The sequence below is a fragment of the Haliotis rufescens genome, unplaced genomic scaffold (assembly GCF_023055435.1).
Source record: "Haliotis rufescens isolate VD_foot unplaced genomic scaffold, xgHalRufe1.0.p SCAF_4, whole genome shotgun sequence".
NCBI classification, from domain to species: Eukaryota; Metazoa; Mollusca; class Gastropoda; order Lepetellida; family Haliotidae; genus Haliotis; species Haliotis rufescens.
The window spans coordinates 9,160,239-9,188,020 of record NW_025964112.1 but is presented as its reverse complement, the minus strand read 5'-3'; the positions used below and the strand labels follow the sequence as shown (position 1 = coordinate 9,188,020).

The following is a 27,782-nucleotide window of genomic DNA, read 5'->3' as shown; positions in this document are numbered from 1 at the left end:
ACATTACTGAGTCTGAAACTACAAACAAGAACACTTATACTGCCAAGTGCAGTGTCAGCTACTCAAGACTGTACTGACACAGTCAACAGTTAGAAAGATCAACTGGTCCCTGGAGGACTTCTTGAGAAATGTCAGCTGTTGGTAGAAATGACAGGTGACATTTGAAAGGTGAAGGAAAATATTTCATCGGCAATTAACACAACAGTTGACATTTGTATCAAGGAACTGAATGCCAGATTTCAGAACATACTTGGCACCAACAAGGACTGTGACACCAGGAAGACAGTAGAAAGCTTTCAAGTGTTTCATCATGATGCATGGTCCCAATCAATGAAGGATTTGCTAGGTTTTGGCATACAGGAAATTGAAACACTTTGTAAGTGGTTTGAGAGGCCTCTCAAAGCAGGTTGCTGTAACCTTGATGCCATACAAGCTGAATGGAGACAGCTCAAAGTACTGGTCTCAAATTGTTTCAAAGGAAAGTCCTACCTCGACTTGTGGCAAGTGTTGCAGAACAAGGAACCCTATAAAAATTAACTGAAAAACATTCTGCATCTTGTTGAAATTATGCCAGTACTTCCCATAAGCTCAGCAGAGTGTGAGAGACCCTTTTCAGCACAGAAGAGGATACAATCAGATGTTAGGAGCAGTATGTCTGTTAAGAGGTTGTCAGATCTAATTCTGATAAGTTGTGGAGGTCCTGAACTTGCAGAACATGACCCATGTGAATCTGTGACTACATGGCTGTCCATTGGGAAGAGGAGGTTTCCTTCCACCCAGACAACAGCATAGCCTCAGGACATTGTTTCTGTCAAGTCAATTCTGAGCAGTTTCTTTAGGGTTAGTAAGTCTGCTCAGAAGTTAACTTAGTACAAGGAAACCAGAGACAAAAATGTGAACTTTCAATTGACATGAATCAGTGACAAGTTAAATTAAGTCAATTTTAGTGACGTTTTGATTTTTTCAAATATGTTCCTGACGTTGTTTCAGGTTAAGCTCAGGTTGAGAAATGAGGCCTCATATCTACTCATCAGACATACACCATTGTGTAAACATTTGAGATTGAAGTGACGTATCTTTTTAAAGTGACTATCCATGATGATGTCATCATTTCATGTTTGACAGTTCTCAAAACAAACATCTTTTTGAGAGTTAGCTAATATATAAATGCTCAAACATTTACCATTGTTACAATTGCAACATTGTGTTCAAATTTGATGTCTTTTACTGTAATCAATATTTAAATAACAAACAACTTCAAACAAACATAATCTTTTATTTATCACGATTGTAACAGGTAAAGTTGCACGGCCATTTGCATTTCATTTTGGCTACTGATTAAAAATATTTACACAGCTATCAACAAATAAGTCAAAAAGTGAACTTTAGGAGGACGTCCTATTACAGGTCACATTAGAACAACCTTTGACCGACCAATGAACTAATTAACAAGAAGCCAATATTAGCCAATCAGAAAGCACCTTTCTCAAGCTTTACGGCACTAGTTACAAACACACAACTTCCATTCCAGACTACGCTTTGAAAAATATTTTTCTTAATATAAAACTGAACCAAAGAAAATTCAAGACTGTCCAATAGAAGTACGAGCTTGCATAGCAGTACTTGAAGGTCATGATTTTATTGAGATTGGATTCCACTGGGCAAAGGCTAAGAAAGACCGCCCTTGCAAGTATTATTTTATGTTATTTACAAGATGGATACACAGAATGAAGGATTTTAATAGCCTCATATCCTTTTGTAGTCACGGTTGTCAAAATGGTGTTTTTATCGTGTATCAAGAACTAAACATTAACTACTTTAGCCTTATACACACGTGATCATAAGAACATTAATGACTATTTCTTATTTCTGACAAAACCAATTAATGGTTTAGCCTGTAAATAATACACAATATCTAACCAATAAACTGTTTTATCCTTATACAAGAAAGAAAACTAGAATGTGTTATTCCTCAAGAAGATATGTCTCCTCCCCATCCTTTTGGGGGATACATTAGCTTAAGTTGTTACTTGTAAATGTGTTTGCAAATAAACAGTTATAGCAAATTATAGCCTGGAAAGAAAATAGTTTTATGCAGAAATATTCATTAGCTGTAACGTTTAGGTGGGAAACAAACACTACTTGTTTGAGACATAGTCCAAAAGAAATGGCCCAGAAACAAACCCTACCCTTATTTGGTAGAAAGTCAAAACTGTTTCCATTGAAACATAAGAAAAAATAATTTTCAAAATGTTCAAAATAAACAAAGGAATCAGTAAATCTCATTAGTAATGCATATGCCAAGTTTCATTGAAATCTGTTGAACAGTTTTCAAGTAATGGCCCAGAAACTAACCTTACCCTCATTTGAGACAAAGTTGAAATTGTTTTCACGGAACAATGAAAAAATAAAATTTTGAAAAACTTTAAAATAGCAAAAAGCACCAGTTTAGCTGATGAGCAATGCATATGCCAAGTTTCATTGAAAATCACAGAACGGTTTTCAAGTTATGGCTTGGAATAGGATGCCAACGCCAACGCCAACGCCAACGCCAATGCCAACGCCAACGCCAAGGCCAACGCCAACGGGAACTGAGCCAAAAATGATGTCTCCCCACTCTGTGGAGAGGAGACATCAGAACACCAGAGAAACATTTTTGTTTCTGTCAAAACAAGATCTATACAATTATTTGTTCAACCTTATACAAAATCATTTAACACAACATTTTTTTAGTAAAATTCCATCATGAGACACTCAGCCCACGTTCCATGCAGCTTGGGTATACACATGAACAATATATCTCCGTAATCCGAATAGTGCATTGTGTTTAATCAGTGTATCAGAGCAACATGGTTGTGAACCAGCCCAGCACTCTTATCAACAACACACAAAGCAACCTGACTCCACCAACAGTCTGCATGACAATGAGACAGGTTTACCTGGAATGGCAAACTAACTTCCCTAACAAAGAATCAACATTAGGATATTTAAATCAGTTCATGCTTACTATGGCCAAAGATAAAAGGTTCAGTAGAAGGGGTCACAAGTCTGTCAAATATGCCAGAAGATGACAGGTTTGCATACAAAAAATGTCTTTGTTATGCAAGAACATGATCTCAGGTAGTTAATAATACATTATTCAATTAAATGGAGCCTTGGTACTCCGTGACATGCATGACATATAAAGAGGTTATGCATGCACAAATGTGAACGAGTCCAAATTTACTACCCGGGTACCCACCCACCTATTACCCGACCCTACCCGGGTACCCGCTGTAGGTCTCAAGAGATAGGTACAAAATGTCCGATTGGGAATAGTTTGACTGTAGCCCTGGACAAAATGTATTTAGAGACATGTATAAAACAATCTGGTCATGCATACACTGAAGTTGACTGAAGTATCTTTAATCCACCATAGTCAGAAATAAATGCCAACAGTGACTTGTAGTGTAACCATCTGGTTCAAGATCATTTTTGTCATTAAACAACATATCACATTCTGTGGGTACCCAGGTCCTTCTCAGTACCCACCCAACCCAAGTACCCGAGTTACCCGTCCCAGCCCTACCCCAGTACTTCTTCAGTTATCCTATAGGGACAGGTCATTAAATCTCAAACACTGAATGGCATGGGCATTGAATTGTGGGGAAGGACACCCATATACATGATAGGGTGGGATCGGAGGAGGAGTTGTAAAACATCTACACATGTAAGGCTCGAGGTACGTTCAGTGTGGCTCGGGGTACGTTCAGTGTGGCTCGGAGTACGTTCAGTGTGGCTCGTGGTACGTTCAGTGCGGCTTGGAGTACGTTCAGTGCGGCTCGGGGTACCTTCAGTGTGGCTCGGGGTACCTTCAGTGTGGCTCGGGGTACCTTCAGTGTGGCTCGGGGTACGTTCAGTGCGGCTCAGGGTACCTTCAGTGTGGCTCGGGGTGGCTCGGGGTACGTTCAGTGCGGCTCGGGGTACGTTCAGTGTGGCTCGGGGTGGCTCAGGGTACGTTCAGTGCGGCTTGGGGTGGCTCAGGGTATGTTCAGTGCGGCTCGGGGTACCTTCAGTATGGCTCGGGGTGGCTCGGGGTACGTTCAGTGCGGCTCGGGGTACGTTCAGTGTGGCTTGGGGTGGCTTGGGGTACCTTCAGTGTGGCTCGGGGCGGCTCGGGGTACGTTCAGTGTGGCTCGGGGTGGCTTGGGGTACCTTCAGTGTGGCTCGGGGTACCTTCAGTGTGGCTCGGGGTGGCTCGGGGTACATTCAGTGTGGCTCGGGGTACGTTCAGTGTGGCTCGGGGTGGCTCGGGGTACCTTCAGTGTGGCTCGTGGTACATTCAGTGCGGCTTGGGGTACGTTCAGTGTGCCTTGGGGTACCTTCAGTGTGGCTCGGGGTACCTTCAGTGTGGCTCGGGGTACCTTCAGTGTGGCTCGGGGTACATTCAGTGTGGCTCGGGGTACATTCAGCGTGGCTCGGGGTACCTTCAGTGTGGCTCGGGTACGTTCAGCGCGGCTCGGGGTACGTTCAGCGAGGCTCGGGGTACGTTCAGTGCGGCTCTGGGTACGTTCAGTGAGGCTCTGGGTACATTCAGTGAGGCTCTGGGTACGTTCAGTGCGGCTCTGGGTATGTTCAGTGAGGCTCTGGGTACGTTCAGTGAGGCTCTGGGTACGTTCAGCGCAGCTCGGGGTACCTTCAGTGTGGTTCGGGTTGGCTCGGGGTACGTTCAGTGTGGCTCGGGGTACGTTCAGTGTGGCTCGGGGTGGCTCGGGGTACCTTCAGTGTGGCTCGTGGTACGTTCAGTGCGGCTCGGGGTACGTTCAGTGTGCCTTGGGGTACCTTCAGTGTGGCTCGGGGTACCTTCAGTGTGGCTCGGGGTACCTTCAGTGTGGCTCGGGGTACATTCAGTGTGGCTCGGGGTACCTTCAGTGCGGCTCTGGGTACGTTCAGTGAGGCTCTGGGTACGTTCAGTGAGGCTTTGGGTACGTTCAGCGCGGCTCTGGGTACGTTCAGCGCGGCTCTGGGTACGTTCAGTGTGGCTCAGGGTACACAGAGGTACATCTAACTGTATTCCCTAAATGTTAAGCCCAAAAAGACTTGATCTGTATCTTATCATCATCTTATCATTTACCACAATTTGAAAACAAATGGCGATTGCGTTGTCAAGCATTTGTTTGATGCCATTTTGACAGAAGACAAATTGTTTATGTTTAATGCATCACATACACTTCAAATCAGAGTAAATAAACATGTGACATCGTTTCTATGACAGTGGGGTGTATATTTTCCAGCTTTATCAGGGTACATGGAAATTTATCAAACCATCACTGACCAAAGAAATTCAAGCATTTTACGTGTCAGGTGAGATAGCTGGTCATGTAATGTAAATGGGATTGTGCAACACACACTGTAGGGGTAAACAGTAGGGCTGTTACGATTCACTTGCGTATTTGGTGAATCGAACAGTATCCATTCATGAATTGAATTCGTTATTCATGGCCACTAGAATCGAATATTTATGAATATGCAGTCATGTGCATTTACATACCCTGTACCTAAAAATATCCATAAGAACATATTATATGCATAGATGTCTTCAAAAGACAACACTCTCATAATAGATAATTTGACAGTATTGTCGTCACTGGTCAATGGTCATTGTCGCATTTGTGCAGATACTAGTTTCTGGATAAGTGCAGAATATAAATGTATAATATATTAATAATTAACAAACCATGTCAAATAATTTATGTTGTTATTGTTTTACTGATTACAACAAATAATACATCAACTGCTGACTTGTTATTGTATTTGTGAATTGCTATTCGTATTCGTTACGAATCATATTCGTCTCACAGTGTATTCGTTGCAGCCGTAGTAAACAATCTGCATGATCCCAGTCTTACTTACCATCAGCTCCTCACATGGCTGGACCTCATGTAACACTACCTACATGACCACTACTTGAAGTGTATATTTGAGCAGGCATTGACACAGCCATCAATCATTGAATGATCAACGACTACATCAATGTAGCATCAATACTGACCATACTGATGAGACCAGAAATTCTGTGATGTCATTGATCAAATCGGCATTATCGAATCAGCTCACATGGTTAACATCGGATGATAATGCTACTGGCATTTCTGGATGACATTGCTTCTGCAATAAACAAGCTTTGTAAGCCCACTGGATTCAGTAATGAAGTGATGAGTATGCTGGTTGTTAGCTACATGGAACAATTTTTAAGATATTATATGGCCACCTCACCTTAATGTGGAATGAGAGTGAGGAAAGTGAGAGAGGATTAAGGCATATCACCCAAAACAATTTCATTCTTACTTAGTTATTGTCATAATCGTCCCAACTTTTATCAACTTCATAATCTGTTAAAAACTAGTAACACTGCGGTATTATGTTGCCTGAACAATATTTAAAATGTTAAAATGTTACTGCGAAAAGTCAAATTATAACATAGGTCCAAAATTTGTCCATAATTTACACCTTTACAGTATCATGGCCTCACACTATCATCTTTATGATATTTATACATGTACTGTGTACCACTGTGAGTTGTTTATGGTGAAATATAACATAGCTACGCATAAATCACAAAGAGCAACGAAGAATGAAGCATGGTTTGCTTCACGATAAAACATTGTTCTAGCATGTCATTTCTAAAAAATTAAAAAATATGCGCTCGCATCTTGATGATGTTTTATATTGAACATTATTTTTAAGAGGGAAGTGTCTTGTGAGTTGTTCCCCAGAGATGTAGCTGGGGTACGTAGATAAACATAGTGGCCAAACATCACATTCAAAAATGGGCGAGATATGACAATCTGTATTAGAAGGAAAGGTACAGATAATCGATGTCAGGATTGTCAGAATATGCAGGAAATACCAAACTTAACTCACCTGTTCATAAAATGGACTTTTCAGGTCAATGCAACTCTCAGAAGTATATTTTTGGAGCCCAATGTACGAACATGGGGGCCCAAGCTGGTGACCTGCTCTTCATTTGATTTCCAAGAATTTTATTGATGCCATTTCATTGCTAAGAAGCCCTAAGCTTCTATCTACAGTGGCCCATAAGGGACATGGAGTCTGTTTTTCAATATTTTGATATTTCACTTACTTTTATCGTACCTTTTGCAAATTAACACAATATGTCATACAAATATGTGAGAAATCATGTATAAAAACAACTGAAAACATGGAAAATGTACTTTCAAGTAGCTATTGAATCGCTGAAATGTGAAGCGAAATTGTCAAAAACTAAAATGAAAATGTCAAAAACAAAAAAGAAAATGTCAAAAACAAAAGCAAAAATGTCAAAAACTAAAATGAAAACACAGAAAACTATTTCCAAATTTATTATTTTTGACAATTTCGCTTCACATTTCAGCGGTGGAAATAGTTTTTTGTATTTTCATTTTAGTTTATGACATTTTCGCTTTTGTTTTTGACTTTTCATTTTTTGTTTCTGACATTTTCGCTTCACTTTTCAGCAATTCAATATCTTTATACGTGATTTATCACATATTTGTATGAAAACTCGTGTTAATTTGCAAAAGGTTACGATAACAGTAAGTGAAATATCAAAATATTGAAAAACAGACTCCATGTCCCTTATGGGCCACTGTATGCAACAGATGGGGATTTCAATTTTTGGTTGAAGAAAGTCAGCCATTGACCCCCAAGGGGCCATTGTACAAGCAATCCTAGCACTAAGGTTGTTTAGTTCAATGTAACCCTGAACTGTATGTGTATTTTGTACCAGATTAGAATAGTAAGTTATAGTATATGTAACATGCAATCCACAATTTAGATAAACTTAATGATTCAAACAGTCCTGCTTTTTAGTATCCCACAGGACTTGCAGTGTAAATTCTTTGCACCCATTATCAAATTGTATGCATGTAATTGTATGTTGTTAAATATGTTGTGAAATATAGATCTTATTATGAAATAAACTTCAAATCAATCCTGTCAATATTTTCGCAACCTAAATTTTACCTCCCGCCTCTTGACATATTGACCAAGAAAATATCTGCAATAAGAAAATCAACTGGTCTGGCCTGAGGTGGCTTTCATTGCCATCAACAAATAGTACATGCCTTTTATATGGGAAAGTCTATTAACCATGAGTGTTGAACTCAGACAATTAGGGTAGGTGAGATCAACAGAACTATCTTCTTATTCTTAATAGACATCCATATGATTGACAGTGTTAATTTCACCTGTCACAATGGTCTCCCCCACAAGGTAGGCAGACCTACCAGAGATTGTCACAGTACCTAGCTATATACATAGCAACAGAGACACTGAGGCACTTATTGACAATTATAACTGTCATAGGTGATTGAAGCCGGGTCTTGTTTGAATAAGACACCTCCGCCAAGTTAATCAATGTTGAAACTGGTATACCGCAACTGTTTCTTTGACTCTTTTTATTGGAGCAGGTATTAAACACTGATCTGGAGCCTAGGCTATGCCGGGTGGCTTGTGTAGCAGTACTCAAATGCAGGCTGCAAGTTGCCCTTCCCATTTCTTCAATATTACAACTTGCAATAGCTAATAACTATAAGAGGGTACAGGAATATTTACAAAGATTGAGTGAGTGGGTAAATGAGTGAGTATGGTTTTACGCCGCTTTTAGCAATATTCCAGCAATATCACGGCAGGGGACACCAGAAATGGGCTTCACACATTGTACCCATGTCGGGAATCGAACCCGGTTCTTCAGGGTGGCGAGCTAACGCTTTAACCACTAGGCTACCTGACCACCATACAAAGATTGAGTATGATATACAAATATCTTCATTAATTTACGACTTCACATGAGCAAACTCACATATTCAGATTACCATAAATCTTTAAACAGAGGTTGTCCAAGAAACAATATGTTTGCTGTTCTAAGTACTATGATAATTTCTACCTGGCTTTTATACAAGGAAGACCTTGCAGGCTTACTCTAAGCCATGATTTGATCTTTCATCTAAAATACTAAACCATATGACCCACCTCAAATAAATGTCACAACTTGAAAATCTTCCCGAGGACACACACTATATTTTCATTAACAAATTATTTTGCCCTCCATCATCATACTTCCCCTTAATACAACAGATTATCATGAAAATAACTTCCACAATTTTGAAGAAGAACAAAACAAAATAACATTTTGACAAAACTAGACTTGCTGGAAGTCTCACATTGGTTTGAAGATGTCTTAAGACAAACAGCAGATGACTGACAACACACGATCCTATGTATTCATTTATGGATAACTATGAACTGATAAATATTTAGATGACTATCTACACCACAAGATTCTATTGTGTTCTACATTGTTTTCAGAATTATTCACTTAAGAGGGCAGTGGGGTAGCCTACTGGTTAAAGCGTTTGCTCGTCACGTTGAAGACCCAAGTTCAATTCCCACATGGGTAGAATGTGTGAAGCCCATTTCTAAATTGCTAAAAGCAGCATAAAACCATATTCATTCACGTAAGATGGTAAAAAGACAATCATTAAATACATAATAGGGAATTAATTTGATCAAATTGTTAAGCAATTAATCCAAAATGCTAATGACAGCCCTATAGGAAAATTGGAGACGTTAAGTTAATTAACATCAAACCAACCAAGGTCAAAAACATTTCATCAGTCTTAATTTGATTACGTTCAGCTTCAGAGAATCAGCAGGATTGAAATAGACAATACACCAGCAAGACTCTGTCAGCATGTCACTGTAAGCAGCATGCACTCTTAACTACACCGTGCAGGTCTGCCATAGAATTAACATTGATTGGAAAGAGAGGCTTAATAAATATTATTGTCTTGTTTCATGCACAAATCTTTAACTTCATTCTTTAACATGCATGTAACGAACTTTAAAGCCTCCTATTTACAAAAGAAAATCTGTCAATAAAACCAACAAAAAATATAAATATGTGGCAATTTTAGACAACAAATATACTACTCAAATTTTTATTGGGACATTTCTTTAGGCTCAGAAATAACAAAAATGTTAAGTAGGAAACTTTGTTGAAGGGTGAGTGAGTGAGTTGGGTTTAAAGCCGCATTTAACAGTATTCCAGTTATATCACGGCGTGTCAGTTTAATGTGGGAGGAAAGCCCGAAGTGATGCAGGTCTCAGACGTTTACCACTTCGGTGAAACCCACGAGCACGGGTATGGTGCTGACAAACCTAGAAACATAATTGGGGCGAACTGGGATTCGAACCCACAATCATAGGTTTCTGGCGTGCCCAAGGTACGCAACTCTGCACAGCGAATCGCGGCGCCTTAGACGACTTGGCCACCCGTGCCCTCTTTATTGAAGGGCAACACACACCAAGAATAATATGCACAGTAATTTTATTCCCAAGTATAAAAAAGTCCTTTTTTTAGGTCTCTGTTATCATGGTTATGAATGTTCAGAGATACTCAATATAGGAGTGAGACAACCTCACATCCAACATTAACACATTTAGGTGCAGTTATTAGTGGTGCACAAATCGATCATGTTACTGACTTCCCAATTTCTAATATCAGTCAAAATATATTTTAAAAACATGAAAAGATTTGGAAAATATCTCCTGACAAGGGTTAGACGGTGCACATGCTTTGCAAATCCTGCAATCGACCGAAATCTGCACGACAGTTTACAACCCGGATTTTTATTTCGTTGCGCGATTTTGATTGGACTGGTGCAGTTATTAGTGGTGCACAAATTTATCATGTTACTGATTGGTCTTGCATCCTTAACTTTGACTGTTCGGTCAAAGTTTGCTCAGGGTTCTTCTGATACAACCTTCTATGGCAATGTCGCCAGATCTTCAAACTGAGAAGTATCAGATGTTCCTAAAGGTACTGATTTTAATGAGACTGGAACAAGTCAGGGATATCACATATATGCAGTCTACTATAATCAACATGTACCTCCACAACGTGAGGTCTCAATATGTGCCCACAATCTAGACCATATCCCTATAAGACATCCATCCTGAATGTTTTATGTCCTGGTTAAATGTCTACAATCTCAACACACTGGTTATGGCGATGATGGTATGTTAACAATAACCATGTACAGGGCAAATCCTGTGGCTTAAAAATGTCACCTAAACAAACTTGTTACATGGTGTAGAAGACAGTCACAGAAAGAGACAGTCACCATTTGACATATTTTAGTCATCAATATATTTTAACCAAATCACTGGTTCGCAATGTTTGTTAAACCATTCTTGTACTAAGAAACTCAAACATGTTTTAACTATGTTTCATAACACCCTCACTATTTGACAAAGAAACACTAACCTTTGGTCATAAATATTATCAAGCCGTGTTGTATCTGTATACAGGACAGGGTGTATTTATCAAGGTGTCTGAAATTCATTGATTTGTAGTGTTACATAAAGCAAAACAAAACTATCAGGCCGTAATAAATTGTTCAGTGAAAAAATGACATTATACAACTGACCAAATCTCATCACATTACCTACAAAAATGGACAAGAAAAATAGTTTTTCAAAATGGATGTGATGGTAACTACAAATAATCAACGTTAAAATCATGACTGTAGGCAATAAAATAATCCATGCCAAATGAATATTCAACATCTTTAAAAGTGATGCTTACTAGGGCTGTTACGATTCACTCGCGTATTCGCTGAATCGAACCGTATCCATTCATGAATTGCATTCGTTATTCGTGGCCACTTGAAATGAATATTTATGAATATGCAATCGTGCATTTACATACCCTATACCTAAATATATCCATAAGAACAACATATTATATGCATGGATTTCTTCAAAGACAACACTCTTATAATAATTACCCGGTAATTTGACAGTAGTGTTGTCACTGGTCATTGTCATATTTGAGCAGATACTAGTACCTGGATAAGAGCAGTATATAAATGTATAATACATTAATAGTTAACAAACCATGTCAAATAATTTATGTTGTTCTTGTGTCACTGAATATAAAAAATAATACATCAGCTGCTGACTTGTTATTGTATTCGTGAATAAATATTCGCATTCGTTACCTTATGTTGATGATATGAATCGTATTCGCCTCATAGTTTATTCGTTGCAGCCCTAATGCTTACCAGTATTTAGAACAAATATAGATTTGGGTAAATAAAGTTCAAAATCGACTAAAACGAGAATCAGGTGGTCTTGCTCCGTGACTCCATTGTTTGTGTATCTTGTTAACCCAATAACGCTGAACACTAGCAACCACTGGTTTGCCTGTCCAGATATATAGAGAATCTCACCCAAGTGTCTTTTGATATCAAATATACCAACACTCGTTGATAAAAGTGGCAAAAATCCTTGGCAAGCCTCGGAATTTTTCCACTTTTATCAACTCGTGTTGATATATTTGATATCAAAAGACACGAGGGTGAGATTTTATTTATCATCCAACATCATTCTTCCAACTTTTTCAATTTGTACACAGTAACTTGCAGTGTCTTCAGTGTAAAAATTACTGCTAACAGCTTCAGTAGCAGAGCCATTAGTGATGTCGTTTGATTGTGACGTCATGGTAACCAGTGACGTCACAATGGTCTGCAAAGCATTGTGATGTAATTTCATTGCAGCGATATCTACAGTGTAGATATCGCTTGATCTCATCCAAGCCATATCTCCTGTGGGAGCCAGTTTTGGATGATAAATGTATTTACAAGTCCCTGTAATAAAGCGAAAATCAAGAACTGTTGGCACTAAAGGACAGACAAACAAAATATTTGTCAACCCCTTGATGTTCTTTGTTTAGCCCATAGTATCACAAGTTTCTTGAAAGAAATAAGAATAAGATCTGGGACTACATGTAGTGATGAGACAGACCCTTTAACACTATTTGTAGCTACATATTTTTGTAGATTTTTCATGTGAGTTTTCATTAAAGTAAGGCTACGTGCAGTTAAATATCTAGCCACCCACTGGAGGAGGTGATATAGACCCCTGGGTTAGGATCATATATCAAATAATTCAGAATGGTAACATAATTAATAAACTTCTTAAATTCAAGTCAGGAATAAAATCATAGATATCAGTATGCATATAGTCTGTCTAGTCTGTCATACAGACCCTGAAAGAAATATATCCAATACAGCCTATGCAAGTCTATAATGTTTGAAAATGAAGACAGTCTCTGGGCTACTTTTTATTGTATTTTATAACTGTAATTTAACAACTGTTTTTTCTGTAAAATATGTTCATTTCAGAGACTAGATGTTAGTCTGATAGTCTGCCATACAGATTCTGAAACAAATATATCCAATACAGCCCATGCAAGTCTATAATAGAGGGCAAGTCTAGATTATTGCAGTTTCAGGAAAATGAAGAGTCTCTGGGCTCCTTTTTATTATATTTTATTTAGATAATTTAACAACTATTTTTTCTGTAAAATATATCCATTTCAGAGACTAGATGTTAGTCTGGTGTGCACACTACTCCAGTATACGGCTACTTCAAGACAAAACTTCACCTATCTATGAGACACTCCTGACCCTCTGCATGTCACAAGTACAAAATGTTTTGTTGGATTGAGTCAATAAAAAAACACCATCAAAATATAGACCACAAGTATGCTTCAAGTGGTACTATCTTACAGAAACTCCAAACAAGTATTAGCATGCGCTTCACCCTTGCATAAAAAGAACAAGAAAGTGATAAAGGATTTATAGGCTCCTCATTGTAAGAGCTTACGTTTGGAGTTGAATAATTACATGCTCTGCCCAGAGGTTACAGTGACTGTAAGCATGTGTTCTGGAGTCCTCATAGACTAACATTTAGTCTCTGAAAACTTCTATTACACAATATCCTCCTTGACTCTAAAAATAAAAAAAATTCCCTATGCTGATTTCTGTGGAATAGAGCTAGCTGGAGCTGGCTAGACTTGTTTTTGTATGCGTTTCTAGATTATTTTTGATTCATAAAATAAATATATTTCACGGTCATGGTGCAGGACTAGAGTCCTCACAATCTGTGGAATAAATCCTGCTCTGTCAATTGTGTAGTTGACTCATCTCTTCATCTAGGACATTGATGCAATGTCTTGCCCTCTCAACCTTCAGATCCACTCAGAATACTTCCATATCACAGTGTTCGCGTTGATGCAGAAACCTGCGTTTATCACGCATTAAAACCTTATAAACACGCAAAAAATATTTTGCATGCGTGTTTTGCACGCACAGATTGTGATATACTTAATTTTGTATTAATACCATAAAATAAAAAACTATTCAAAGCTGATAGCCTGCTTATGATGTTCAGACTAAAATAAATCAAAACCTGGAAATTCCCATTGTTAAAAATAGAATGTGACCAGATGTCGCTTTGAATAGCGTCCTTTATATTTCCATAAATGGTCTTTAGGCAACGGAATAACTAATCTCAGACACAGGACATCATTCGTTACTATCGATGGAATTCCCTGGAAGTCGTTCGTTTCATCAAATCAGAGCCCAGCTTACAAGTATAAGTCGGTAATACGAACGATCATAAACAGAGCGACGGAAGAAAACTTCTACACATGGGCATGTGCTAACAACAGGCATATTTATTTTATTAATGATAGAACGTTCATTATACCAAAACTGGACTGTAAGTTAAAGCTTGGTCATAATTATTAGCTGTACTAGTACTGATTTTATTGAAATAAAAACTTTACACTCGAATTATTTGAATTGAAAATTTATTATTTCATTTCTGCACACACTGTACAAAAACCTACCGCGAACACTGTATCAGGAGAATCAGGTTTCCTTCACAGCCAAATGAGATGTACAAATACATCCAGTGACAAGGGAGGGTGAATGAGTGAGTTGGATTTTACCCTGCTTTGAACAGTATTCCAGTAATATAACGACATATCAGCTTATTGTGGGAGAAGAAGCCCGAAGTGGTTCAGGGCCCACTTGCACAAAGCGATCTTAGCGCTAAGACTATCGTAAGCCTATGTTAAAGTATGGGCATTACGATCATCTTAGCGCTAAGATCGCTTTGTGCAAGTGGGCCCAGGTCTTAGACATTTACCACCTTGTTGGAACCCATGTGTATGGGTTTTGTGCTGACAAGCCTCGAAACAATATCAGGGAGAACCTGTGCTTGGAATCCATGATCATAGGTTTCTGGCATGCCAAAGGGGCGCAACTGCTGCACCTAACACAACTGGGACAACTGCCTCTAGACTAACATCCAGTCTCTGAAATGAACATATTTCACAGAGAAAAAACAGTTGTTAAATTATCTTAATAAGATATAATTAAAAAGAGCCGAGGCTCCTCATTTTCAGAAAACTGCAGTAATCTAGACTTGCAAGGACTGTTTTAGATATATTTGTTTCAGGGTCTATATGACAGACAAGTCTGCCTCCAAACTGATAGAAATCAACATGAGGCCCAATGAATTTAGATAAATATACGCAAGTAGCACAGTCCAAATCAAAGAAAAGGTTATTGGTACACCATTGCACAGAATACACACAGTCAAGACCAGACAATCCAGTGATTGACATCATCAGCATCAGTCGACACAATTTGGATACGATGACATGCTTCATCCAAGTCAGTGAGCCTGACCACCCGATCCCATTAGTCGCCTTTTACAAGCATAGGACGTCACCTCTTGCAACATTATACTAAGCATTGGTTGCTGAAGACCAATTCTAACCAATTCTTCACGAGTAACCAATCATTATTAATCTTGAAACGAAGATTGTGTCAAATGTTACTATCCCGATATTCCTCAGATTCAGGATGCTAGCATCGTTCATGTGGCTGCCAGGTGTGCATAGTTTGCAGCGGCTGCCAGGTGCATACAGAGTGCATCTGCCCTGCACTATTACAACGGCAGTCTACCTGTCAATATATTGGGATTGTCTCTAATATGTTGTGGCACCCACTTAATTTTCACAATGTTTGTCCATCTTCAGGACATCTGTACCTACCAGTAGAATTTTACATCATAGATTTGTTCCTTGTCAAAAAACAACAACCTTTCAATATGCTAAATAAAATAAAATATCTAAAGACATCAAACCTTTCTGGATACCAACTTTTTTATTGTTTCTGTTGACATTTTATTGAGCATGCTTAATACTAAATACTAGTATTAGTACTAAATGCCTTTCAAAGACAAAATATCTAAACATTGGTATTTCTACTGGACACAGCATAAATTGCTAGAGGGCGACAAGTTATCATCTCTGATCAGTGGTCTCCCCTTTCAAACAGGAAGCAGAATCACTCAAGGAGCACAATAAGTGTCAGGATACATGTAACACAATACAAACTCAGTGCTGGACATTATCCAAATATTTGCTAACAGAAGCACCCACCATAAACCATTAGAGACAAACAAACTGGCATGTCACAGACATCCGACACCTATCTAGTTTCAGGTTACCTGACAAAGCATAAACTACAGCCATTCTTCTGTAAAATACTTGTCATGGGCTATGGTCACTATTATGAGAATGTAGATGGGTTTTTTATGTTATTGGTAATGGAATATATATTATTACTATATTTCCCCCTTAATATACATTTAGAACAAGTTTATTTGTATTTTGCGCAATAATGTGTGTTGTTTAGTCTAGGATTAGGATATTGCAAACATCATTTGCTATGAATTCCTTCCTATAATTGTTCTGTTCATACAGGCACTGTATTAACTGCAATAATTAGTCATTTCAGGGACAAATGTAAATATAAAAAACTATTTGTAAGCCTCTACTTACTCGCTGTATATGTAATTTGTTGTTTGTTTTGTTTTTTGTCTTGTTGAAAAATACTTGTAGAGTAACTTATTCATTTACAGTATAATATTTTCTCTTGCTTCAGGCTAAGGGATTAGACCCATTCATTCACAAGGCCAGAATAATCTGTAATTTATTGTTTTGAATAGGGATAATGAACCATACAAATTAACTGTTACAAAGAGATGAGAGCTTAGCTTAAATGAAATTTTCATATATTTGCAACACCATATAGGAATAGTATATATGAAGAAAGACAGTGAGTTCCATCTTCAGTCTAATTAAACACCAGAATACTTTAAATATTCAGTTAGGTTCTTCTAAAGATTGAGTGAATGAGTAAGTATAGTTTTACTCCGCTTTTAGCAATATCATGGCAATGGACACCAGAAATGGACTTCAAACATTGTACCTACGTGGGGAATCGAACCCAGATCTTCATGTGACAAGTGAACGCTTGAACCACAAGGCTACCCCACCACCCCTCTTCTAAAGAATCACAATATGATATAACATAACATGATCACAGTTATGTATTTTAGTGACAGTAGTGGTTCTTGACAATCTCAAATGGATCTGAAATATTTTCAAGGAGTTGCTCTGATCCACGAAACTGAGTTAGCCTTCAAGTCTGCAACCTGGCCATTGAGAGTCATGCAGTTGTAAACCACAGGTAAACCATATATAGATGGATTACAGATATATAAGGAGGATCTGTCAAGGTTTGGACAACACATGTGACGAAGCCTTCACCATAGTTCATTCATTCATATGAGTGAGTGAGTGAGTTTGGTTTTACGCCGCTTTTAGCAATATTCCAGCAATATCACGGCGGGGGACACCAGAAATGGGCTTCACACATTGTATCCATGTCGGGAATCGAACCCGGGTCTTCGGCGTGACGAGCGAACGCTTTAACCACTAGGCTACCCGACCGCCCCTCATTTATATGAGAGTTAAGTTCTATTTTGAGATCACTGAAGACTTCACTCATTACATAATCATTTTATTGACACAACCACATACACAGCACTTTTTAATGCTTACTTTTAAAAAACATCTAAACAGGTGTCTTATATTTTCTGTACATATCTGTCCATAGCAGAGTGGGATCTGTGTAGAGTAACCATTAGAGCTGAGTATCGTTTGGTATCTTGCGATACGATTTGTATCACGATACGGAATGACAATACTACAGGTATCACGATACACAATATCAAATAGGAAGAAATTATGAAATCACCTAGATACAGCTCTAAGACCTCTTTCTTCACACATTTTCTCCAGAACTTTAACAATGAAAACCACAAGAAAAAAAAAAGTTTTAAATGAAGGGATGGTAATAATATGTAACAGTTAATCAGATTGTCTTCAGTTACCATGTCCTTCATTTTCTGCCATGTTTACAGGTGGTGTTATGCTACTACAGTAAACTACGTTTATAACGAACACGCTTATAACAAACTGACTGATATAACAAACCTATTTTTTAGTCCCTGCCATTTGTTGTATATATGCTTATAATGAACTAGGGTTATTACAAACTAAAACAAGGGCAAAAGTGAGTGTGGCTCACTAATACCCCCGACCTGCCTAGTGTGTCAGTAGTTTCAAATTAAAAAGCTAGGATAGGGTTAGGGTTTGAAAAATTCATAAAAAGATGGAAAATCAGTAAAAACATCTTTTTTTCTTTTGACTGCACCCCTCCATATGACACAGATTATATGTACTAAGTTTGAGATGAATCAACTGAATAGTTTAAGAGAAATCGCGAGGACAAAGTTTTCGGACGGACTTTAGGGTTTGAAAAATTCATTAAAAAATGGAAAATTAATAAAAAACAATCTTTTTCTTTGACTGCACCCCTCCATATGACATAGACTATATGTTCTAAGTTTGAGATGGACGGATGGATGGACGGACGGAACCTTGGTATAACTATATAACCCCCACCTTTTAGGTCGGGGGTATAGTTAGTGGTCCCTTTGAGTTTGTTATAACTGTAGTTTACTGTACTGCTTTTACGGGAGGTAACACTATTAGTTCCTCTTCTATTTATAACACATCGCGATCTCAGATACTGACGATTCAAGTATCGTGTGCACCTAAGTATCAATGATATTGTAGGTATCGGTGATTCGTTACAGGACTAATCATCATACTAATAACTAAGCTTTGTGTCAAACCTTGAATTTATTGAAAGGCTGAAGTAATCAGTCTGGACCAGACACACCAGTGGTGACTACATGAACAACAATCCATGACACCAGGGTCTGATGGTACACGATCTGGTTACCATTGCAATATGTAACCCTCATTCCCATTGGCTCATATGACAAGCGTGGGTACTAGGACTGCATTAAAAATATCTTCGGTCAACAGAATTCAGTTACATGCAGTTGGATGGGTGAGGGAGGTTTGGTATTTTCATCCAGATTATTTAATGATAAAAGACGGACAGACAAATTAAATCTGGCCAACACCTTTTTCAGTTAGAACTATTTCTCAGGGGCAGGCAGGTTGTCAGAAACAAAGGCAGTACTTACTGTGGCCTCAGGGCTCCATTCCACAAAGAAAGAGCACACAGTCTGTAAAATTCTGTTCGGCCTAGTAAACTAAAAATAGTCCACAAAATAAATCTAACTTCTACTGAAAATGATCCTGAAAATGATCCTATTATAATGAGCCATGTTCTGTATGTAGTCTCAACAGTGTTTGGCACAGAATGGCAATATGTCATATTAGGCAACTGAAGCCATATAAACTTGCCAATAGAACAGCAGCACTGTATCCATTCTAATGACACATGTTTGTATTTATGAATACAATATTGTGATGTCAAGGTGCCCTAAAACATCCTTCATTAATCATTCAACAATGATATAATTCATGCTCTACTCGTCAGTTGTAAACCGTGTCCGAGGTTTTAGTTTATATTAATAGCCCAAAGCAGTGTTTCCTCCAGGGATTAACAAATACCATTACCTGATGACCGGGTACATAAACCTATACTAGTCAGACAAGCTATTTCATCAGTGGCCTTGTACAGTGATCAGTGCGTTCCCTCAAAAACTCATTTCATGGAACTTAATTAGCACATCCAGCCTTTTTTCATGAGATGAATGTCTGGTACAATAATTTCCTAATACACACAGTGTTTGAAGTTAGAAATATTGCCAGGCTGCCATCAGGACACACAGACATGACAAGCTGCAGGCTTCTCTGAACTGTCCCACACTGAGGCCTGGCAATGTGGGGAAGCTGGTGAGTGAGTGAGTGAGTGAGTTTGGTTTTACGCCACTGTTAGCAATATTCCAGCAATATCACGGCGGGGGACACCAGAAATGGGCTTCACACATTGTACCCATGTCGGGAATCGAACCCGGGTCTTCGGCGTGACGAGCGAACGCTTTAACCACTAGGCTACCCGACCGCCCCGGGAAGGTGGTGAGGCAGGGTTGGTACAGATTTGTCCTCAACAAATTCAAGGCCTTTTCAAGGCTTTTTCAAGGTGCTTATAGTCAAATTCAAGGAAAATTTTATCTCTGATTCTAATTGCATTTATTTGGTACAACATTTGTAAAGCAAACAATCCCCTTGCAAACGAGGTATACAAAATCAGCTACAAACATTAAGTTAGTCATTTTCATGCAACATTACTGCATATGTTTGAGGACATTCAAAAGCACATTTTTTTAATTCTGCATATAAATAGTAAAAAAGAAATTAATTAGTGTAGTTTGGGTGTAATTCAAGGCATGTTGTATATTTTCAAGGCCTTTTCAAGGTCATTGCTGATTTAAGGCCTTTTCAGGACAAACTCTAAATTTCAAGGCCTCATTAAGTCCTGTGCACACCCTGTAAATGATATATTCATAAGATGTAAGATAATCATGTTATTTGAGAAAGTGAATTTAAATCTTTTTTTACTTAAAATTCTGTTTAGAGTTTCCCTATGCATGCTGTGTCTATTAGAATTTCAAAATAAACCTTCATATCCTGTCAGCATTTTATTTTCTACATACAATTGTGGGATCCTATTTTCCAGTGTCTACTAAAATGAAATCACACTGCAGTGAGCAATATTATCTGATAGACGGATAAAGTTGTAACATACTAGCCTCTAAGTAATTGAAAGTAGATTTGTCAGAAATGACAGTTTTTTATGATTTAAGGACAGTCTCCTTATAAAACGTTTCATGTAGCAGGTACTTCTTTTTATAAACAATAAAAGAAAAAGAAAATTACCAAAAATGTTGGGTTCACCCCCATTTCAGTTAGATATATCTTTATTTCAGTCTCAGATGTTTCAAATTTCATTACAGATATGAGAAGATTTGTAAAAATATTAAATTCAGTTTAAGATATTCTAAAAAATAATAGCCAATCAAATATTACCATGGCCTACCACAGAATGCAGAAGTATAAAAGTCTACCTCCTCATGTCAGTGTGTTCATTTTAGAATACTGATGTATTGAAAGTTTCACTTCTGAACCGTTAACTTTTTATTTCATCTGAGCACAAGATAAGAGTACATAAGTAATGAAGTGAAATGAAAATAATGTAGAAATAAATGACTCAATCAATATAAATAGAAACTGACTTTCACTGTTTAGGGGATTAAAGAGCAATTAGTGTATTCGACGTAATAAGCGCCCAGGGCTCTCTCAAAATTAGAAAGGGGGGGGGGGGGGGCTCTTATTAGAATATTATTTTGTGGTTTATGCTGACACCCTGAAATGTTTATACATGACAGATATATTTTTCCAGAATTTAACTGCCCATAATTAAGGGTGCATTTAACACACAAGTGCGTATTATACACGAATAAATAAGTCTTGTATACATTAATCAATCGGAAGGGGTGCTAATTGGGATTGTTCATTAGCCAATATATATGCAAATATCGCAGTGGGTGCTTATTAGAGCAGGGGCGCTTATTAAGTTGAATACGGGAATATGTCATCATGACTCTCTGAACTCTTAACGGGGGTTTATTTCATATTTCACGGAGTCAAGATAATATAAGATTGTTGATTATTCCAGGAAGTCATATCTTACTTTCTAAGAAATATATAATTATTTAATTCGGGATAACAGAAATCCTGTCTTTAAATATTTGCAATCTCTCAGTGTTTATTAATCTTATTCAAACAATAAATAAATTTTGATTAAAATCAAGCACATCAAAATCAATCACTGTCTAAAAGGAGACCAGAAAGAATACATTTCCAGTCTAGGTTTATACGTCGAATGTAGTGCCCATGTCCCTGTGTAACTAATTAATGTAATTACTGAAATCATTTACTGCTAGAGTGATCGACATCATAAAAGTTGGTATCAAGTAAAGTGGTGGTTGAATGACAAGTGCTAGGACTGCAAATTGACCCCAAGTCAAGTGCTTCTTTGAGCTGAAATTTATAATGCATGTACTAAGTTAAGTGTTCTTAGGTTTATTTACCATTTTATCATTGTACTTCATTAAAATGTAAATTAAAGCATCAAACAAATAAATGAATGACAAATTAAATTAACAATAATACATCCCTTGTAATTAAAAAAGAGGTACATACCTCATTATTCCATGTCCTGTGTATCACTTGATCTTTAATCGAAATAATTACACTACCCAAATTGTAAACATGATAATTGTTGGTTCTAGGGGCCTATTTATTACAACAAAATTGTATCTGTCATACTGTTTAGTAGGTATTCCTCGTGATGGCAGATTGGTCACTAATTACAAACAACAGTCAAGCACAACGAGTTATTTCTCGCACACGAATATCGACTCAGTTGTAATAATATTCGATTTCTCACCATGGTCGATCTCGCGGGCACCTGTTCAGATTAGCTGCGAGTAATGTGTTGTCGCGTCCCTAGTAATGGCAATAATATGTCTCTGTTTACGTTATGACACGACATACTACACATTTCAACACTAGTATACAAAGGCATGGTATAAATCTAGTATGTGAGACAGTGTTTTAAAAGTTGTAACTTACTGTCACTGTTTCAGAAGCAAATATCCATAACAACAGGTACATAAATCCAGGTCGAACTTCGCCATCTTGGTTGCCCCGACCCTCGACCTTCACATTTGCATATCGTGAAAAGGTCATATCCGTTCTATAATATTGGTGATTGATCAGCGTGTCATGCTGTCAACAACAGTGAATTTTTATAAGTACAAGTGCCTTTGGCTTATAACAATTTACTCGAGTTAATATTTTGATTTGTTACTTATTTGTATTTGTACATCAAACTGCACAAGGTTGAATTACCTAGAAGGGGCTTCGAAAATTTAGTTTTTCACTTTAGACTTGTGAAATATAGTTTCCACGTCACGGGCTTTCTGCTAAGCTGGGCGGAAGCCTGTTTTATGTAACAGGTACTTCTTTTTATAAACAATAAAAGAAAAAGAAAATTATCCAGAATGTTGGCGCCCCCTCCACCCTTTTCAGTCAGATATATTTTGATTTCAGTCTCAGATGTTTCGAATTTCATTACAGATATGAGAAGATTTGGAAAAATATTAAATTCAATTTAAGATATTCTACAGAATAAAAGCCAATCAAATATTACAATGACCTACCACAGAATGCAGAAGTAATAAAAGTCAAACTGAATATAACACATTTATCTTTTTCATTGAAAATTATTTTCATGAATCAACTATTTTTTTACAACTAAGAATGTTTGTTTATTCAGCAATAAACATGTTCACACTTCGTGATTAGTCCAGCCTGTTGACGATTTCGGGGTTTCAAATCCGATTTAACCACGTTTTCACCCTGCCAGATGCGACACACTCACATTTGTTCATTTATGGTCTATCCATAATTATGTTACTAGTTGTGTTCCATAATAATAGAACATTCCATATTCTTGATCCCATAGTTCACTGTTAACGACACTTGCGCAGTGTCACCATAAATTAATTTATTATTCGGAAAGAAACTAGATCGAGGTTACTTCTGTAACTGTCAAAGTAGAGTAGGCATCAATAGTTTATGTTGCATAAAAGACTCGCGTTTGGCTGTTGTAGAAATAGTAAAGACTTCTGAATGGGTGAATGACCCGCGTGTCGGCATTATGTTTAAGCTGATTGTTACGTCACAGTTGTAAGTGAATTCTGACATTATGTAATTGTGACGTCACAACGCTGACGTCGGAGTTTGCTGGACGTCAAATACTAGATTCTGTATTTTGACCTCATATCTATTTGGAAGGTCCGAGTGATACCTTTCCCACTAGGTTAGTTTATATACCCTGATTAAATTAATTGTTTGATAGGCATTACTTAGAAGTTGACTGATGACAAAGTAGACATAATTTATGGATAACAACTTCTTTAATACTGTATAAGCGACGTTTCGGTATAGATCCTTATACCTTGCTCGCCTAAATTGTGTCTACTTTGCCTGATTAAATGCACTCAATTCCTGTATCTTGATTTATTTCTCCTTGCCTCCCAAAATACCCGAGCAACTTGACGTCATATTTCCACTCATTGTTTATGGCGTCACAAATTGTTAACGTTACGTCATTAAAACCGCCAGTTTCTTTATGTGGCAACATCTCACACGTGAAATTTGTATCACCATTAGGACACTAAAAATAGTTCACCATACGCTAATCAGTACATATGTCTCACTAAACAATCGCAAAGTCTCCGTATATAGACATCCAATCATTCTTTTTAACGCTTCGTTAGATATAATGCTGTAATTTAGACTCACAAAACAGATGATGAACATAGGCCTCGTTGACAGATGTTTATCAATAAAACTCCCGTTTACATTTTAGTGTGTGTGATTTCTATATTTTGGGACGTGACCTGTGATAATTGCCTTTTTTAAGTTATAGAAAATGTTTGATGTAAGCTTGGGAAAATTGTTATGCTGGATTTCCAAAGAATAGGACCACAAACACAAGCGATGCATGGTGATCGTGACGATTTGCTCTGTGAGTGAACGAGTTGTTTATAAACCCGTTTTAAACTGTATTTCAGTGTACATCACGGCGTATCAGCATAATTAGGAGATAAACGTACTGTGTTTTCTTTGTAGAGCTAAGTTACCTGTATATTTAACCCCGCTAAATTGAATTTGGAACCGAACGCGCAGCGTGAGGTTTCAAATGTTAAATTTAGCGAGGTTAAATCTACATGTTACCTAGCACTACATTGAAAGCACAGTAGGTTTATCTCCATTCTACTATGTCTAAATAAAACGCAAACTCTTTGGTGTCAGCAAATATATTGAGTGAAGCTGCATAGGTGGAGTCCAGTGTTTTGAGTGGGTTGTAGATCAGCCTTTAAACAAAATATGGCGATCTCTATGCTCAAACAGTTTGTTTACACCGTAATACTTCACTCGAACATATGACAGGCACTGAAAGCATGTAGCACGGCAATTTTGAGCGAATCAGTTTCATTGATCGAGCTCCCCAGTACCTCAGGGAAATATGTAGCATCCTCTTCAGAAGGCGTTGCTGACGATCCGAGTAATTAGTGAGATATATCGGTGTACATTTTATGGGTGAGGGCGCATTGTTTTTTTGTTTTTTTTGTGTGTCTGTTTTTTTATGTTTGTTACGAAACTTCAATTCCAGCAACAATCGTCTCTGGGAAGAAAAAAGAACTGACGTTGTTTAATATAAAAGTACTTTGAAGCCAGCATGATATATTCTCCTCCTACCATGAGCCGAACAACAATAAGCCTAAACATTCCCTGCACTGCATTTGTGCTGTGAGTGGTAACAACGCTTTGTTCTGAAAGAAAACAAACTTGTTTGCTTGTCACGAACAGCTGAATGAAAGAATCTGTATAGATGATAGATCTCCATATATTCCAAGCCATGTCTCTCCTCAGGATATTGCCGTCCAAATACCAGGAGCGGTGCCTGACACGGAGTCGATCATGTATTGTATCGGACTTGGGCTTAGTTGACGACGGAAAAATCAATAATAGATATTGACTACCTGAGGCAATACCCAATTAAGGACTCTAAGGCCACGCAGAAAGGCGCCGCCGCGCCGAAACGCTTGTGTATAATGTATAACGGAAAGCTCGACCATTCCTCCTCATAAGAAGTGCTGTTTATCTATTTGACAGACTTGATCGACCAACAACATTGATGATTACGTCACTCCGCGTGTTAGTTCTGGTGAAATTGTCTCAGAATAGTTTGGAATAAAATTGCCTGGCAAATCAAAGTGTATGTAAATAATAAATCAATATTGGAGCTCGTAGAGTTTCTGAAACGATTAAGGGAACACATAGAAGAGTTGTTATATAATACTGTTCAATATCTCATCATCGAGTGAACAAATAATGTGTATGAAATAATTTCATGATAAATACACACAATGTAAAAAAAAGGGTTCTCAAGTCGCTGAATAATTATTTCCAAAGAATGAACGCACATGTTAACATGCCTTCCTAAGACGTGTTGTCAAGGTTACTAAATCGTGGTTATTAATTTCATTTCATTACACATCAACCTTGGATTTACCGTTATTACGTATGTTCAGTTATACAGTAAACTACGGTTATAACGAACACGCTTATAACGAACTAACGGATATAACGAACTAACTTTTTAGTCCCGACTATATGCTGTAGTTATGCTGTATATATGCTTATAACGAATTACAGTTATAACGAACTAAAATTAGTAGTCCCTTTGAGTTCGTTATAACCGTAGTTTACTGTATAGTCTTATATTTACGGTTTGTTCCACTCGTAATGATAAAGCCAGACTTGACTTACGCTGAGAAGGACTGCTCCGTTCAAGTGTCTTGCTGGCAACTTGAGCTTTTTCAAATAAAGTTTTTTATATTTTTTGCACTGTCAAATGTCTGTATTTTGTCCGGTCGGGTTCCAAGAGACGCTGGAGCGGGTATTACTAGTAAGCAGGCCTGTTGTGCGTTATCGGAAACAAATACTTGAATGTCGGCTTAAACAAGAATCCCACCATGTCAGTGGTCCAAGATATGTCAAGGGATTAAACTATATACTGAATGTCCTTGATCCTGTCGTCTAGATCATATACAACACGTGGTATATTCCAGGTGTTTATTCCGTATTACACGTTTACATTATCACAATGTATACTTGGACATTTACACGAGTAGTACATGTGATCGAGCTTTCCCACATCAGTATTTATGTATGGCCACGTGGCCGCCAAAACAATAACAATTGTTGATATGGAGGGATCCGAATGATAGAAATTATCTCTATAGGTGGGGGGCTTGCAGTTGCATTGACTAGAAATCTAACTGCTTTAACAATTTATGGCTTCCTTTAAATGAATGCGGCTGACTGAAACACTCTACATTGGTGTGTTTGTAAATGAACAATTGGCAAATCGTCCTCCTATGTACATCAGAGCAAGACCTGCTTGAGGCTCGACTCCCATTCTGTTTTTGTTAGGTACGTTTTGCATCGCCTCAGAGCTGAAATAGATTGTTCTGCTTCTACACACTACTGATGGGAAGAATGCAACCATAATGAGCGCTTCCTGGTGTTTGGACATGTGTCAGGGTCAGATTCTGTCAGGCAGTCTCACAAGTCCTTGTACACTTGTACATCTTGGGCTCGTTTTTTAAGTTGAGCTGCCAATGACTTCCCCAACTTGAGAACATCTGTCACCACGAGGAACGCTATCAGATTGACGCGTGAAGATCCGGGGTAGAATAGGTCTTCAGCAACTCATGCTTGCCGTAAAAGGCGACTGACTATGCTTGTTGTAAGAGGCGACTAACGGGGTCGGATGGTCAGACATGCTGACTTGGTTGATGCATGTCATCCCAGTTGTGTGGATCGATGCTCATCATGTAAATCACTGGATTGTCTGGCTGTCGCGATTATTTACAGATCGCCGTCACATAGCTGGAATATTATTGAGTGCGGCGTTAAACAACATAAAAAACAAACAAGCTATCAGATGAGTGCCAGACTAAAGTGCGTATGAAAGTCCTTGGGCAGTGTTGCATAATTCTCTAGC

The 27,782-nt window shown here is 37.9% G+C and overlaps 1 protein-coding gene across 1 annotated transcript in view; it reads right to left on the bottom strand.

Annotated features, from left to right (window-relative positions):
* LOC124135822 (serine/threonine-protein kinase DCLK1-like) overlaps window positions 1–22,858 on the bottom strand; it is a 72,048-nt gene extending 49,190 nt beyond the window's left edge. Inside the window, exon 1 of the mRNA XM_046501423.2 lies at window positions 22,772–22,858. The gene's annotated coding sequence lies outside the window, so the exon portion shown is untranslated. The remainder of the gene's footprint in view (window positions 1–22,771) is intronic.
* Between the last annotated feature and the right edge of the window lie 4,924 nt (window positions 22,859–27,782).